Genomic DNA, 17,838 nt, shown 5'->3' on the forward strand with positions numbered 1-17,838 from the left:
TACATGCAGCTTGCAGGCGCTCGAGGGGAGGGGGTTAGCATGGGCATAAAAAAGGACATAGGAAACAAAGCTTAGCTAGAATTAGTCTAACACCTTCAGTCCCCAGGGTGAGCACAAAATCCATGAGTGGTCTTTTTTGAAAATTTGCCTACATTTGCATCGACAGAGCAAAGTAAGCTTAAAAAGCTCCCTGATAGAGATCCACCTCAAGTGAATTTTCAAGATGCAGTGTGATGGTGAATTAGGATCCTCCTGAGACCACAGGTACCTAACTTAGATTTTACCAGCTGTCATGGCACCTAAGCCCGTAGATAGGTGTCCTCTTCCAGCTGTGGTTGCACTGGCCACTTTGGTCACCACCCCAGCTGTTCCCCTACGTGCCAACACCTGCCTGCAGAGTGGCTCGTGTGTGCTCACTAACCCAGCCCGGTCATTGAGGTAGGTACCATAGACACCTGAAACGGGAGGTCTCTGCTCACCCAGCCCATATGGAGTGCAGCAAGGTAGAAATGACCCCATGAGCAGCTTGGGGGGCAGATTTCAGGGGCAGAGCCCTTTGGGAGGGAGCTGTGACGTGTGGCACACAGCAGCGTGGGGTGTGACCGCCTCACTCAGCAAGGCCATGGCGGAGGACAGCTACGGCCTCTGCATTCGCTTCGGAGATGCCCAAGTAACTCAGACCGCATCTTATCTGCAACCGGCAGAGGCTAATTTAGGCATTGCAGCAGCAGTCTGATGACATCTCCATAGCATGGCACACAGCGATAATCGCTCTGGGACTGATAGGCAGGCTGTTTTCAGTCACACAAGGTCAGTCACAAAAATGTGTGGAAAAGCTAGACATTGATCACAATTTATTTTCCTGAATGTGTTTTGAGAACATCTCTTTCACTGTATGATATGGTTATCTTTGTTGATTAGATAATTCCTCACATTCACTTTCTTAAAAGCCCTGCTTTCTGGACGGTACTGTTTCCTCTCTTTTATAAAGTAATTCTGTAGTTTTTCTTTTACACTGGCTTTGAATAAATGAGGTTGGCTGCCAACTCACCCTGCACCTGACGAGGTAGATCCAGAGTGACTGCTTGGGATTTTTTTGAGACAGTCACTAGATGACTCAGCTTCCGAGGGGAGTTTATTACATTTGTTACTAATAAAAACTTCAGTAATTCTGGAAAAGACATCTCAGAATATCATGAAAAATCAAAGACTTTCATCACAAGACGCAACATGCATGTCGCATATTCAACAGCTAAGAGCCTAGATTGTTTCTGAATTTTGAGTCCCATAAAGGGATCAAGGACGCAGCAGAGTGCAAACCACCCCGCTGGGTGCAGCTACTCTCCATCTTGCCTCCGTTTCTGTTCCTTTTTACCTTACTGGCTCTATGACAGCCCAGTTTCAAGACAGGAGGGGATGACTCATACTTTTTCTTCCCCTTTCTCACACTCTCACCTCCTATCCAGCCCTGCCCAGGGGCACTGCACCACAAAGGAGGGCTCCAGCCCATGGTGGCAAGCAAAGCCACCACTGCAGGCTCCAAATGCATGAAGAAGCCAAACTTCAGATCTGAAATAAGCACTCCAGTCCAGGTAGAAGCGAAAATTTAGACTCTCCTTCCCCTGTTCAGCACTTCCTATAGGCTAGTTCAAGTGTCCTCATGGGCTGAACACTACCTGGTGGGAGTGCCAGTCAAGGAGCCTGTCTCCCACACTCCCTGTATAGGGCACCTTGGCCATCACAAACACACATCATGCTATGATGTACTCCATAGGGCTGGGCCTCTCCCCACAGCAGTACTGTGTCACCCTAAAGTCAGGTGAGCTGCATCTGGGGACAGTCTGTTACCTGGAGCATCCCTCCATCATTGCAGTCTCGCTGGGCAGGTTGTCATCCACTTCACAACTCAGCAGAGGGGGGCAAGAGCTGCCTGAAAGACTCCCAAGTCTTGATGCATGTGCACAGCCCAACAGACTCATGTAAGCTCCTCAGGCCATGTGGCACGGATGCATCTGCACACCAGCTCAGGTAGCTCAACAGCCCCACAGCCATGGGGACTGTGCATGGGAGACATGGCAATCCCCTGCACCAGGGGAGCTGCGGTGAGACACCAGGCAACCCAGATGAAGGAGCCTGTGTATTTTTTCCAGTATTTTTTTAGTCACTCAATCAATGTTTTACTGTCTGCAGGTACAAACTTCCAGTGGCAGAGTTTCACATTTTTCATGCCAAGATATTTTTGGTAAAAATGGATCTGTCAAACAAACAGAAGGGATTGCCTCCACTGAGGATTTTAGTACTGCACGTCTTCAGCACGGCAGCTTAGCCTACTAACACATATCTGTTTCCAGAGACTAAAATTACAAAGCTGACATTCATTTTCTGTGCAATCCAGAAAAAAACAGCATCCATGTTAGTAGCTCACCTGCTGTCAGCTATAAGGTTGGATAGATGGGAAGATGAAAGTGATGGCTGCATGAAGCAGGGGGGAGAAGAAGGGCCAATTTTAAGAGGAAATATTCAGAAAGGAAAAGCACAGAAGGTTTTCAAGCTGTTTCTTTTGCAACGCTAGTAATGACACCTTTTTTAATTGCCTGTGGTCCTTTCTTAATTGTTTGCTGTTTCTCATTACATACTGTTGAGGGCAGAGGAATGTTAATACATAGGTGGGATGGAAAAAGACATCTGATGTTGTCTTCATACAAAATTAACTATTTTTTTAAGTATGAAGTACTAAAACTGGAAATGTTTTTGCCAGCCCCTCCAAAGGTGGCTATGGGCCTTGGGAAAAACTGATTTTTTTTCCAAAAGCTGTGAGGCTGATGGCAGCTGGAAGCATTAATGGTCCTCCCAGAGAATAATCGATCCAACCCTTGACTCTGAAAAGACTGAATCAGAGCAGGACAAAACACCATACATTTTCTAAGGCCTTCATCTAAAGTCCGTGGAAGTCAATGGAAAGAATAGTGCCTTTTTTGATTAAAACCTAAATAAGACAGCCTCAGAAAGTGTGACTGGAAAAAAAGAACTCCTTCTTTTTTTCCTCTTCAACCAGCTAAAAGCATTTTAGATCTAACACGTGCAAGGCTGTCAGCGTACCATGTATACTCTATCTTCTCTGTGTAGTGTACCTTTCAAAACCTCTCTCTCTCTGCTTCTGCAGCCATTTCTTCACCTACTAACCACCATGATGCCGAAATGACTTTCTGCTTGCATTATGTATTTTGGTTAACTGCACAGTCTGCAATTGCAACCTGTATTATTTCTGGTTTTTGTGTTAGACATCACAGGATTGCAAACTGATGGGATAATGGAAGTGCATAATTTTAAGGACTTGGCAACAAATCTAGTTATCTCTATCTTAAGTTTTGGTCTCTTAAAGACTTGTAATTTGCATATGTAGGCACATGTATGCAGTTCTGCATTTTCCCATGCACACAGCTTTGTGGTTTGGTCTGTGTTCATGTCATATTAAATGTTCTGTGAATCCTGCGTTATTCTGTTGAACTCTCCATTCATACAAATACAGAAACTCAAAGCAAAACAAGCTTTCTTCCTTTTCTTTTTGCTGACCCTTCTACAATACCTCTGATCCAACAGCTGGATAAAAACCAATCACAACATTCTAAAATCAGAATGGCCAGATGTAGGTGCTCTGCATCTTATATCCAATGACTAAACACAACTGTAAGATAGAACTTGCAAGTCTTTCCACATAAACTCCAACAACCACCGAATCCACTTTCATATCAATGTAATCATCATTAATACTTAGCAAAAACTTTACCAGAGACAACAATGTGCCCCGCTGCAGCTCCATTCCCTAACCCCAGCATCTTCATGCAATTCTCTTTCTTTCCTGTAGTCCTTTTGCTCTCTTATCCAATGCGTTTCCAGTGCTATTACGTGCTCTCTCTGTAGGGGCAGGGGGTGGTGGTGGTGGTGTTGGAGTGTATGTCCATATACAACTGGTATAAATGCAGCTGCATGTATGCGTTTATATGCATGCACTCACAGAGTGCATTTAGATGCAAGCACTTACAGAGAACCCATTTGCATGCATGTGCATTTATAATATAAATGTATATGTACATACACATGCTCGATAAAAAGGTTGAACTTGATCATCAAGGCTGAATTGTGTTGGCCAGAATTTAGGGACCCATAGGAATAAGTGGGGGACACAAATTCCCTGCTCTTTTCATCCAAGGCTGATGGCTTTCATCTGCTGGAGATGCCTCTCCCTACAGCACATGGGAGGTTCTTCCTCCAGGCACTGGCTGTCCCTGACACAGTAAGTTTAAATTTTTGTCCTGTATTTTAACAAAGTTTCTTCAAATAAAACTCAGGTGGGGTTAGATCTCACTGGCCACATTTTCTATTCTACTGGCTTTGGGAAATGGTTTAAGGCATTGTGTGCTATTTGATACTTTTAAAACTGTATTTTAAAATGCCATGTAAAGATAGTCTATATATGTGATTTTGAAGAAGATATAAATATGACCTTTTGTCCCTGTTTTATGCTCAGAATTTTAGGGGAGTATCCAAGTGCCCAAGTATAAGGGTCATTAAATATGTTGTAAAAAATGTCCATTTATAAATGAAATTTCCAGGCCTGAAAACTGCTTAGATTAGATGTTTCTTTTGTAATTAGTTTGCAGCTAGTGTCCTCCCACATAAAAATGAGAATTCATTTAAGCTCATCTTTGTCACAGACTGGATGCTTTTCTGGCATGACTTAATGGAATCCTCTTTACGGGCATATACTGAAAAGAGAACTGTCTGAGCAGGGCTGGATGCGGTGGTAACGAGGGTGAGAGAAGGAGGGGGAAGCTCTGCAGCAGTGGGTTCCTCCACCGTTATGGGATGGGGATCATTCAGTGCTGTGGGGATCCTTCCCACACACAGCCCACCCTACCGCGCACACTGGAATGCTGCCATGCTGAGCTGATGAATGCAATTGTCACCTTTTACCTTAGACGCTCAAGTCTGTACTCTTGGTTTCTTTGCAGAACACAAGCCCAGGCTGTGCTGTCAGCCCACTATGTGCCCAGGCACCAAGCCCAGGGGCACCTCAGCTCCCATCTTTGTGGCTGGTTGTCACCAGGTGACTTTGTTCACCAGCACAGCTAGTACTTGGGACCAGTCTGGGAAGTTCTGAGCAGCATGACATGAGCTGGCTATGCAACTGGGTGACCGTCAGTCAAACTTGCATGGGTTTTATAGCAAAATGGGGATATAGCTCATTCCGTCTTGATTAAACTATCTCATGTTTTCCTTTCAGAGTCCTCAGTGCAATGAGGAATAAGGACAAGCTGGGCAGAGGCTGTGGTCTTTTACTGAAGGAAGAAAATGAAGGGAAATACATGATTTAATTCAGTTTTGTTCAGCAGAGATGTTTCTTCCACTTTGTTGTTGTTGCTACAAGACCAAAGCTGTAATTCTCCTGAAATCCAGAGCATGCCACCAGAGAAGAATTGGCACAATGGTTTTAGTTTCATGTAATATTCCCAATACTCAGCAACTAAGCACTTTAGAAGAGAATAAACAAAATTAAGTAAGCTGTTTGTTCAGCATGTTCCAACACCCGTCCATCTGCCTCCCTTTGTACTCAAAGTCCCTCAACCACAACTTTTCTTATCCGTTACTGTCAAAAATATGACTCATTTTTCACATAATAGACTGGGGGAAAAGTACAGAAGTTTTTACACACAATAAAGCTTTTTCTTGTCCAGGATCTCCTGCATCAGCTTTTATTTAACTTCTCATTAAAAAGAATGACACAATGAAAATGTACTTTTTCTAGCCCTAGTTAGCTGCAGCAGGACTCACTGTCTGTGCCACAATTAGCGAGCTGTGCTTGACTCTCCACAGAACCAGGCAACTGAAGCTTTGGTATAGCTAATTTTAGGACAAGGAATTTATCAAATTCCCAGGCCATAAGGGTACTTCGTGAATTTGGTGAATGGAAGGAAGTCTCCTCCCCTCTACCCAGGCACCTCATAAGCCCAGCTACCACGCTTTCGTGGCTGCAAAGCAGAAGCCACTCCAAAGTGGAGACATGGGCCAAAATGTCTTCCTGTGTGGCTCCATCACGTTTGCAATCTGTGTTGCCTCACCATAAAAACCACATCCCCAAGCAGATGAAGTGGTTCCCATGGGAACGGTCAGTGTAGTCTCCCCTACTGGTGACATCTTCTGTAACCATTCCTTTTCCATGGCATCATGCTGTACTCGGCTACCAACAAGGCTGATACTGGATTCCCGGGTTAAGGCTGTGTTTGCCTAGCACATTTCTTCCCACCCTTGCTTTCCACATACTAGACTGGTTTTAATAATGCCTTGCTTGGTTGGTAGACACGAAGCAAAATACACAGCAGGTCATCAGCAGATTTCCAATTCAGATGAAATCTCACAGCTTTTTTCACACAAATCTCGTGCTTTCCTACAATGATATCCTCATATGCATCAGACAAGCATTGCTGCCACAGGAATCTCTCATGTGTTAGACTGATTTCCACACAATGAGAACATCACTTGCCAAGCAGATGTGGGGAGAGATCCATCAAACCCAGAGGTCCCCTCCCAAGTCTGCTGGGACCTCTGGCCCACACGTGCTACATGTGGCGCTGTGCTGGGGTGAGGAAGGTTCTTACCAGTGTAAATTATGTCTCAGACCATCAAAATGATCTTTTGTATTTCTCAGTGCTGAGCAATGTAATTTTTCTTAGTTACTACAATCACTAGTACCCCTGCCCTGGACAGGAATGAGACTGAGGTCCATTGTATCTGTTTGAGATGCTCAAACTTCACCAGGTTATTTTGTGATGCTAAAAGTCACAGGCTTATGTAAAGAGGAAACAAGATAAAGTTGATAAGCTTTAAAATCAAGTCATCTACTTACCTTCTGGATCTTAACCTTAGGCTTAACATTGATAGAACTACATGACACACTCTCTAAAAAAATCACCCCAAGGAAAGCTCCAAAGAACATCTTTAATAAGTCTTTTGCACTTAATTTCCTCTATTCTACACTTCCATTTCCTAGCATCTCTTAAGTGCATTCAGTAGGATAGTAAGTATAATTCCTATGAGCTATCTAAATTACTTCTAGCAAATTTGTTTCAGCACTTATATCACATTAGCATCATTACATTACAATTTAAACCTTTGATTTTACCACTAATCAAAGGCAATTCTAGCAAATAACCCAAATGTTCTAATTTAACAATAGTATCATGTCTTACTTTCTTTTTTGGTAATCAAGCATGGTCACTATAATCTCTGTGGGCTATAGAGTAGTTTCTTCATATCAGTATAGCAGTGCCACACTCTTTTGTCAAGCTAACTTCCCAGGTCTAAGTATCTTCTGCTTGCACCTCTGTTTAAATACTTCAGTAGGGTTAGCAGCATTATGTACAATATCACCCAGACACATCCCTAGAAAATTTGGCCTCCCTTTGCAGACAATCCTGAAAACATCTGCTAGTGTAAGCAAATTGGCTGTGGGAACTGCATACTCCCCCTTTAGGGTTGTTTAATTATTTTTTTTCATCTCTTTAGTGTACAGATCCATTACTTGTACTGTTGAAACATAGTAGAACTGGAATTGTGAGACTAAACTGCTAAAATTAGCCAAAAGCTGAAAGCACAGTTTTACTACGTCAAGAGTTTGCAAACTGGCGATAGGGGCTCTGTTCTGTTTGACATGGCAAATTGTAGTAAAGCTAACACAATATTTTAAAATGAAAGCTTCCTTTGCTTCATCATAAGAAATGTTAGCCACAGCTAGGTTTCACATCTATAAAGATACCATTCAAATTATGTTTGACTGTTTCTTGAGATAAAATACAACATGTTTGCACACCACAGCTGTAGAAATACAAATAGTTTGCTTCCTTTATGCAACTATTCAATGGAAGAAAAAAAAAAAATGGAACTAGTGATGAAGAGCTGGCCAATATGTATCAACACACTGTAGGGTGACCATCAGACCATGCTTGTGTTCACCAGCAACATGAAAGACCATAGCTAGAAAGCAGTGACCAAACTGGTAATGCACAATGGTAGCCTTATTTAAACTATGGAGAATGATAAGCTGTACAATAAGAATTAGACTTGCATCTCAACCACCTGTGTATACCTTGGAAATAACTCTTCCTGGTGTCAGAAATTAAACTGTAAGAGCTGATATAGCCAGTATACTGGTGTCAGCTCATTGTTTAGGAAACAAACAAAAGGTCTTGGAGGCCAGGTCTTGGAGGATCAAACCCATGGATGTACCACACACATTCTTCACATCGTTGCAAAAGAAAATCAGATGCCAAGAAAGGCAACACAAAATCAGTCAAAATACTCACTTTGCCTGGCACCCTGCCTGTGACAGGGACATATCAAAGATGTCTGTGAAGTAGTTCAATAAAAAGTCAAGTATGTAGTGATGCTTCCCCATAATAGTCTTTCTGCTGTCAACAATTCTTGCTTAGGGATTTGTGACAGGAGAACTGCCTGGAGATTTAATAACCCTTGATGGGGTTTTCTTCAATGAATTTGCCCACGTCAACCTTTAGCAACCACATCTTGCACAGAAAAGTTCCTTTTCAGAAGTATGTATAATAGAAAATATGTGCTGCAGAATTAGATCATGTATGTTAGACATATGTACATGGTTACATTAGAACTACCTGCATGAAAATCACATCCTTTCAACTTTGTTGAACCTTTTGGCTGTTATGTTTCTTTGAGACTTCTTATTTCTTGTATTGAAGAAGGGCAGGAAAAAATTGTACCTTCCTAGATACAAAGAAAATGTTGGCTGGTTCAGAATGAGGATATATCTAGAGCAGCAGCCAATCTCCAGCGGGGCTGACAGAGAAGCAGAGGAACTAAGCAAACTTACAAGCTACTTCCAAGTATTCTCCCACCTTACAACTGTTTTTACCAGAGCCAATTTTGTTTGTTTATTCTGAACATGGCTCCCACTAACTTCATTTGTTGGCCCCTTGAGCCTGTACAGAAAAACACAGTGCATTTGGAAGACAACATACAGGTTTCTGGCATTACCATACATGAAAGATTTCCTTTTATTTGCAAACTCAATGTGAGTACAGTCAATGTGTATTCACCCTTTCCAGGCCACACGGATTTTTGTAGACCTTTGCCACATCCCTGTGCCATCTCTGGCAGGCTGAAGAGTCCCAGCCTACACATTAATTTCATGTATGGATGCTGGGTTGTGCATTTTTAACTGTAAATCTTATCCGAGTTAATACTCACTGAGCAGGGGAGCTCAATACTGCACAGAATGTTGAAAACACTGGTGCATGATAGATTTACAGAGTGGTATAGTAGCACGGGGTTTTTGTCTGCTCCTGAACTCTAAGTTGAGGTCTTCATACAATGAGCTCTCATTTTTGAGAGGCAGCAGTGAGCTCAGAGCTCCCCCCCCCGCCCCCCCCGCCCCCATCTTATTTTTAAAGGTAAAACTGCTGGACAAGGAGGCTTCTGATGTGAATCCTTTTGCATCTGTCTCTACTAAATTTCATGTGTCGTTTAATTGCTCAGTTATTCATACTTCTATGGTGCTTTTGCAATTCTTCAAAGTCAACCCTCATCTTGGGTTTTCTACAGAATAGCAAAGTATCTGGCATATCATCTTCAGATTTTACCTCCTCACTTTTTACCTTCTTCTCTAGATTATTTAATTATGTGGAACAATAAAGTCCCAGAAAAAACCTCTGAAACACACCAGTAGCAACCTTTTTTCGCTCTCAAAATTGATCATTTGCTTAAAAATTGATCATTTGCTTCTACCCTCTCTCCTGATTATTACACAGGGATCTTCCCTTCTATCCAATAGTTGTTCAATGCTTTAAAGGTTCCTTTAGATTTAGATTAGTATTTTTTGAACATTGCCAGGTATGCTGAATCCAGATCTCCTTTATTCTCATAATTTTTCATTCAGAGGAGTCCAACATATTTGTGTGACAAAAATTCCCATTGTAAAATTTCTTCTTCACTATAAAAAAAAGTTCTTCCTTGCTACAAAAAAGTTCTTCCTCCCTATGTCTGGTTTATGCACCTATCCACTAATTCTCAGTGGTTCCTTAATAGCATTACGAGTAAATTGCCCAGTACACATGCCAGGTTTCCAAACTAGTGGCTCCATTTTTCACATTAACTACCTTCCATTCCTTTGGTACTAAGACAGCTGTAAGTGCAAAGTTATACATTACAGTGAGAAATTCAGCAGTTTCTACCTGGAGCTCCTTTGGTGCACTTTGGATAAAAAACATCAAGTAATGCGGACTCAATGATGTTAATTCTGTCTGCTTGTTCCAAGACATCTTTAGTTAAAATTGAGACCTGTCCACTGATAAATCCTCTGCAAGAAGAGCTATCCAGGCTCTTCCCTAGTGGACAGAGCCAAAAAGTACAAATACATTTGGTTTTTTGTCTGCTGCTCTTTCTTCCCTGCATCTTCCACATGGCTCCACGAGGAGTAAATTGTACCTGACAAAATTGGTGGCCTTCTATGATGGAGTTACAGCACTGACAGATGAGGGAAGAGCAACTGCTGTCATCTACCTGGACTTGTGCAAAGCTTTTGACACTGTCCCACATGACATCCTTGTCTCTAAACTGGAGAGACATGGATTTGACAAATGGACCACTCAGTGGGTAAGGAACTGGCTGGATGGTCACACACACAGAGTTGCAGCCAATGGCTCCATGTCCAAGTAGAGACCGGTGATGAGTGGCGTTCCTCAGTGGTCCATATTGGGACATGGAGAGTGGGATCGAGTACACCCTCAGCAAGTTTGTTAATGACACCAAGCTGAGTGGTGCAGTCGATAAGCTGGAGGGAAGTGATGCCATCCAGAAAGACCTTGACAGCCCTGAGAAGTGGGCTCATGTGAACCTCATGAAGTTCAACGAGGCCAAGTGCAAGGTCCTGCACATGAGTCAGGGCAACCCCAGGGACAAATACAGGCTAAGCAGAGTGTTGATGGATGAAAAAATCAACACGGCCTGTCAATGTGTGCTTGCAGCCCAGAAAGCCAACTGTATCCTGGGCTGCATCAAAAGAAGCATGACAAGTAGGTAGAGGGAGGTGATTTTTCCCCTCTGCTCCACTCTTGAAAGAACCCACATGGAGAACTGGCTTCAGCTCTGGGGCCCCCAGCATAAGAAGGACGTGAGCTTGTTGGAGCAAGTCCAGAGGAGGGCCACAAAGATGATCAGAGGTCTGGAGCACCTCTCCTATGAAGACAGGCTGAGGGAGTTGGGGTTGTTGAGCCTGGAGAAGAGAAGGCTCCCAAGGAGACCTTATAGCAGCCTGCCAGTGCCTGAAAGGAGACTACAGGAAAGCTGGGGAGGGGCTTTGTACAAGGGCATGTAGCGATAGGGCAAGGGGGAATGGCTTTGAACTAGAAGAGGGTAGATTGAGATCAGATATTGGGAAGAAATTCTTTCCTGTGAGGGTGGTGAGGCACTGGCACAGGTTGCCCAGAGAAGCTGTGGATGCCCCATCCCTGGCAGTGCTCAAGGCCAGGCTGGATGGGGCTTTGAGCAACCTGGTGTAGTGGAAGGTGTCCCTGCCCATGGCAGGGGGGTGGAACTAGATGATCTTTCAGGTCCCTTCCAACCCAAACCATTCTGTGATTCTATGAATATCCAGAAGTGCCTGCCAGCCACAACTGTTCTGTGATTTTATAATGTAATATTATGTGATAACATTAATATACCAGAAAATAATGTAATATGAATATAACCACACTCATAATATGATTATATATTACATGCTAATACTAAAGTTTTTCTTCATAAACCTGGATTTTAATCCACAAATTTTCCATCTTGCTTTGTGAACATTTAGTAAACATGATTACAGTTTTCTGTAATATAGAGCAGAGCTCTTCCATCAGCGCAGGTCTCCTCAACTTTGAAGAATACTTTGCCTCCCATATCATCATGAGTTCTGTCAGTTTTCTAATATACCTATTATACTGATATCCTCATGGAAATTTTCCACCCTAGCCTCTCAGTCCCATTTTCCAGACTTCAGTTGTTCTTCCACAGTTCCTATTTGAATATTACAATATTCTGTCCTGCCCTTTACTGAGTAACACAGAGTTCCCATGACTTTTCCTCTACTGGATCCTACATCTCAAACCATGTGCACTTCCATTTAAATACAGATCTGTGACCTTCTTAAGTGCCAACAGCACTATTACCATACGGTTCAAATGACGTCTATCTGTCTGGCATGTGCTCCCTTTACTCTAGAAGTATCCTCTATTCCCAATGAATTTTTATGCTCCCTCTTTATACCATTTTCTCACACAATTATTGGAATTACATCTCTGCCTCTTTCTGGTACATCTCTGCCTCTTTCTGGTCTTGCACAAGGTGCCAGGAGCATTGTGGAAAGTACAGCCAGAGAGATCCTGATACTTAGCTTCCTACCAAACATAGGTCACAAGTACCAACACCTCTCCAGTATTTCTTAGAAGCTGATTCAGATGCATTTTGAGGTTCACTGGGCAAGCAAGTCCCTGCTATGAGCTCAGCTGTCTATATGGGTGATGAGCAAACTGACCACTGCTACAGCAGTTCCTCCCTATAGCAGGTTATCTCTGCCCTAGCAGGTTAACCTTATGCAAACAGTCTAGTTCTGAGATATACAGCTTGGGGAAGGGAAGAGGGGGAAGGCACCTACTGCCTTCTGCTTAGGAAGGGAAATACAATATCAGGGCACCCCTGGGAAGAGATTCAACTTCTTGTGGTTTCCACCTTAAAATAGAAATATTTCAGTATTAAGTTACCTCTGAAGGATTTACTTAAGGACTTAATAAAGGACTTAATTCCTTAATTTAAAGGCCAGAGGATTAATTTTAACCTAAAAGCTGTATGTCTGATGCAGGAGAATCTCTTTTTATAGAAGCACTATTAGGCCACACCTGGTCTGTTTTGGAAATTAAATGCCTTCCTAAGTGAGGTTAAAACTTCATGGAATAAAAGGAAGGAAGCCATGAGGGAATTTCTGAAAGACAGGAGATTTCTGAAAGGCTGCAGGGGGTCTCCATGAAGTGCAGGAAGAGGCAAAAGGGATCAATGGAAAAGGGTGTATTTACTTTTTTTAAAATAGCACAAGATGATTAATTCAGACATGTTTAGTAATTGTCAGACCGTAACTGGAAGGGTTTGGAAGGTAGGCAGGTGTCTCTTCCAGGCTGAACAGTAAAGCACGCAGATCAACACTAAGACCTGAACTGACAGAGAAGAGAAATTCTCTTGTAGGAATTATGGTTTATTCATAGCAATGATGCCCACTTATGTTTGGAAAAGTTTGAATAAAATGCGGACAGCAATAGAAAGAGGTGGACTGCTGCTAACACAGCTATGAAAGATTATTGCGATTTCAAATGCTTGTTTCTTTTCCAGGGCCTAGGCTGGTGAAGCTGGGCTTGGCAAAACCTTGGACTCTATCATGAAAAATAGTCTTGGGGGAGGATGAGGCCTTTGGTGCCCAGATTAATCCATAAGGAGAAAGAGTCAGGTCCTTTGAAGGTTGTCTTGCATTTAAGCATCTGTTTGCTGCACTGGTAAAATTCAGCCCCCAGGAGGACAAGACCCAAGGCATGTAAATGGTGATTTGTGACTTCTTAAATCAGGAAACAAAGGAAAGAATGGTTTTGTTAATGGATTTCATCCAGTTCTGGGAAGGTAGTCAAAGAAAGTCTGCAACACATAGGCAGAAGCAAGAAAATAGCAGCTAGGCAGAGACTAGCAGGGAAGGATGTCTGCTGTTAAAGGAGGTCCCGACAAAATGTGATGCCCAGTGGGGAGAGAAGCAGAGATTCATTGGAGAGAAAAGGAAATGATCCCCTTGCGTTGACTCCACCACCACATGCTAGATGATGGTGTCGCTGACTGGCAGTGGGGGCACATGTAAACTGGACAGGACTGGGTACACTGGGGGAATCCAGTGAGCGAAGAAATATCCCCAGCTTCTGAGACAGGGGAAGACTGACAACAGGGTCCTCAGTGTACTGTGCCCCCTGAAAGCCATCCCTGGGATCTTCTCAAATACAAGGATGAGGAGGTTCTGGCAGCAATCACCAATGGCTCTGTGTATTCAAGATTTGAGAAAAGCAGTAAATACTAGTAGTTTTTACAGTAGAAAAATTATAAAACTTAGATGTTATTTACTGGAAAAATCCCCACTGAGGAATATGACAAATAGAAATCCCTAGGAAGAGCAAGAGTCTACGAAACTGCTATTTTAAGAAATATAGGCTACAATTATGAGTGAAATAACACATACACAGAGATGTTCTCAGACACCAGAAATGTTCCCAGATGGTCTACAGTATTCAATGGTTAAAACAGTCTGGTACTGGGAGTGCCAACCTGTGCTCTCCCTATTTCCATGCATGATTTGGAAGTTACTAGGGTCATTGCAACAGGCTTTTTGGAAAAGACAGAAAGATTGAAGGGGTTAAAGTTTTGTAGAATGGACCTAGGCTATTCAGCTCAGCATGAGAGAATGGTTCAGCGCACGTATTACTAGTATAGCTGTAGCCATGGGAATTGCAATAGGTCCGGGAAATGAGCTAAAGAATAGGAATGATTAAAGCCTAATATAACAGACTCATCTTCTCTCGTAACTCAAAGATTCAGGACAAGAATTGAAGCACAATCTGGTTGGTAAACAGCAGATTTCTGAGTAAATAAAAAATGAGTTCTGAGGAAACAGGCAGATCTGAATTGAAGGAAAGGCTCCTTGGCCACAAAACCAGTTTAGGGTGGCTCCTGAAGTAAAGGAAAAAGGTATTGAAAAATGTACTAACAATTGCCTACCAAGCAAAGGCACCAACACTAATTGTAAGAAACTGAGCATTCCTATTTTTAGTATGAATACCTTGCCCAAGGGGTAGTTTACAAGGAGATTTTACAAAACCACTGCCATCAAAACCACAATCAGTATGCATACTGATTCAGCAGTAACAGGGGTTGAAACATTTCCTATTAAAGGCAAAAGAGAGAAAAGCTATGTGGAGATGTCCAGGAGAGGAGATACTCAGCCAAAGCTTTTGTGGCAGACATTAATAAATTGCATGTCAAATCAATGGTGATGAATGAATTAGTGAGTCCCTATTCCCTTTTACCCTTAGTGCAATGAACTTGTGGAGACCACCACCAGGGCTATGACCTTGTTTGATTCCATTGCAACAAAGAAAACAACAATCTCAGGATACTGGTAGACAATATGCCTGTTAATATAAAGGGTGCCTGGTTTATACTTTGTTTCTGGTGATGCACAAACAGTTGTCTGTTGACACAGGGCACTGCTTGGAGTCTAGTTAAAGAATAATTTGCCTGAGCCAAGGTAACCTGTGGAGCTGGGGTGAGTAAGGTATCCCAGAAGTACTAGTAAAAAGTGCACAAAGGAAAGTAATGGCTAGACTTATAACCCATCCATCTTTGCCTATCCAATCTGAAAGACCACATATTTTATTGATGTAACATTCATTTTGACTCCAGCGCAAGGCTTGAACTAACACTTCTGTGCCTTGTCTTTGTGGCTGCACCTCTTGTCAGGTGATGGAGTGTTATTTCACTAATCAGGGTACGTGCAAAACCCCAAGTTTACAAGGTGCAAATGACTTTCTTACATAAATCATTGTAAAATTCCCCAAAGAAGCTGAAGGACCAGCCTGAGTTATTTTAGAGTGCATCTGACTGTGAGGAGCTGGGCTACCTACTCTAAACCAAATCTTTATCTACTGAAATCCACCTGGATGTTTTTTGTTTGAAGGCTGGTTGTCCTTAGCAACTTATTAGCAAAAGCAACAAAAAGCCTTCAGGAAACGGCTTAATGACTTTGATCTAAGCAATCAGAAAGCTAAAACTCTGCAGATGTCTAGTGTATGCATGGCTGAACAGGGAAGGCTCTCTTTTTAAGGCAAAATTACTTACCTATGCAGTAACACAGGTTCTTTGAAGTGAATCAGTATGAATTCATTTCTGGTACACTTGAACATCATGGCCTCACCATATGGGAAAATAATGAAAGTCAATAAAATCTAAGGTCATTAATTCTGGAACAAATTTGGACTGTTGTCTCATTATGGAATCATTTAGGTTGACAAAGACCTTTAAGATCATCAAGTCCAACCATTAACCCAGCACTGCCAAGTCCACCACTAAACCATGTGCCTAAACATTGTATCTACACATTTTTTAAACACCTTCAGGGATGGTGGTTCCACCATGTCCCTGGGCAGCCGGGTCCAATGCTTGACCACCCTTGCAGTGAAGAAATTTTTCCTAATATCCAGTCTAAACCTCCTCTGGTGTAACTTGAGGCCATTTCCTCTGGTCCTATCACTTTTCACTCAGGAAAAGAGACCGACCCCCACCTGCCTACACCCTCCTTTCAGGTAGTTGCAGAGAGCAGTAAGGTCTCCCCTGAGCTGCCTCCTCGCCAGGCTGAACAGCCCCAGTTCCCTCAGCCGCTCCTCACCAGACTTGTGCTCCAGACCCTTCACCAGCTCCGCTGCCCGTCTCTGGACACGCTCCAGCACCTCAGTGTCTGTCTTGCAGTGAGGGGCCCAACACTGAACACAGGATTCGAGGTGTGGCCTCACCAGTGCCCAGTACAGGGGACAATCACTGCCCTGGTCCTGCTGGCCACACTGTTCCTGGTACCAGCCAGGATGCTACTGGCCCTCCTGGCCACCTGGGCACACGGCTGGCTCCTGTCCAGCCGGCTCTTGACCAGCACCCCAGGGCCTTTCCCACCGGGCAGCTTCCCAGCCGCTCTGCCCCCAGCCTGTAGCGCTGCCTGGGGTTGCTGTGACCCCATGCAGGACCCGGCACTTCTCCTTGTGGAACCTCATACAATTGGCATCAGCCCATCGGTCCAGCCTGTCCAGATCCCTCTGCAGAGCCTGCCTGCCCCCAAGCAGATCAACACTCCCACCCAACTTGGTGTCATCCGCCAGCTTACTGAGGGTGCACTCGATCCTCTCATCCAGATCATTGATAAAGATATTAAATAGAACTGGCACCAACACAGAACCCTGGGGAGCACCACCTGTGACCGGCCACCAGCTGGATGTGACTCCATTCACTAGCAGGGGTGGGGAACAAAAACTATTTCCTTGGCTTCTCATTAATTTTTAGGGCTATACTGTGTCTCCTCAAGGGCTGCTACACAGGATTTTTGTGCCCTAGGCCTATGAAAGTGCTACAGCCACACTGTAAAAGGCCACTCAAACCTGCCACCACTAAAGATTTCTGCTACTTCACCCCCAAATGGGCAGCCTCTGCCTGTAGCACATACAGGTAGCAAAAGTTCCCAGCCAGATCTGCCTTCCCTGTATCTCTTTCCAAGCATGAATCAGCCAGTTTGAGATGGTACTGGGAGCACAGTCTTGCTCCTGCGCTGGTGCTTCCCGAGGCAGACATGAATCTGTTAGATGAAGTCAGTTGTTACAACCACAGTGTTAAAAAAAGATCCTGTGTCGCTGAGTATTTGGTGGTTGCTCTGTGGTGGAGAGAAAGCTGTCTGAAGCTGTGTAGTTCAGGATGTGTTTTAGTAACAGTGCAAGTATATACCTAAACTTAATATGTTAGACTAGAAAAATATACCATCAATAAAGATATCGAACAGGACTGGCCCCAGTACTGAGCCCTGGGGAACACCAATTGTGACCGGCCACCAGCTGGGTGCAACTCCATTCACCACCACTCTTTGGGCTCGGCCACCCAGCCAGCTTTTTACCCAGTGTAGAGCACAGCTGCCCGAGCCATGAGCAGCCCATTTCT

General features: G+C 43.4%; 1 long non-coding RNA gene across 1 annotated transcript; it reads left to right on the forward strand.

Annotated features, from left to right (window-relative positions):
* Window positions 1–340: 340 nt before the first annotated feature.
* Window positions 341–5,728, forward strand: LOC129735351 (uncharacterized). Its single transcript, XR_008730868.1, has 3 exons — window positions 341–438; window positions 4,211–4,294; window positions 5,285–5,728. It is a non-coding gene; the product is annotated as an uncharacterized LOC129735351 (long non-coding RNA).
* The last annotated feature ends 12,110 nt before the right edge of the window (window positions 5,729–17,838 follow it).

This window comes from Falco cherrug, chromosome 2 (genome assembly GCF_023634085.1).
Source record: "Falco cherrug isolate bFalChe1 chromosome 2, bFalChe1.pri, whole genome shotgun sequence".
NCBI classification, from domain to species: Eukaryota; Metazoa; Chordata; class Aves; order Falconiformes; family Falconidae; genus Falco; species Falco cherrug.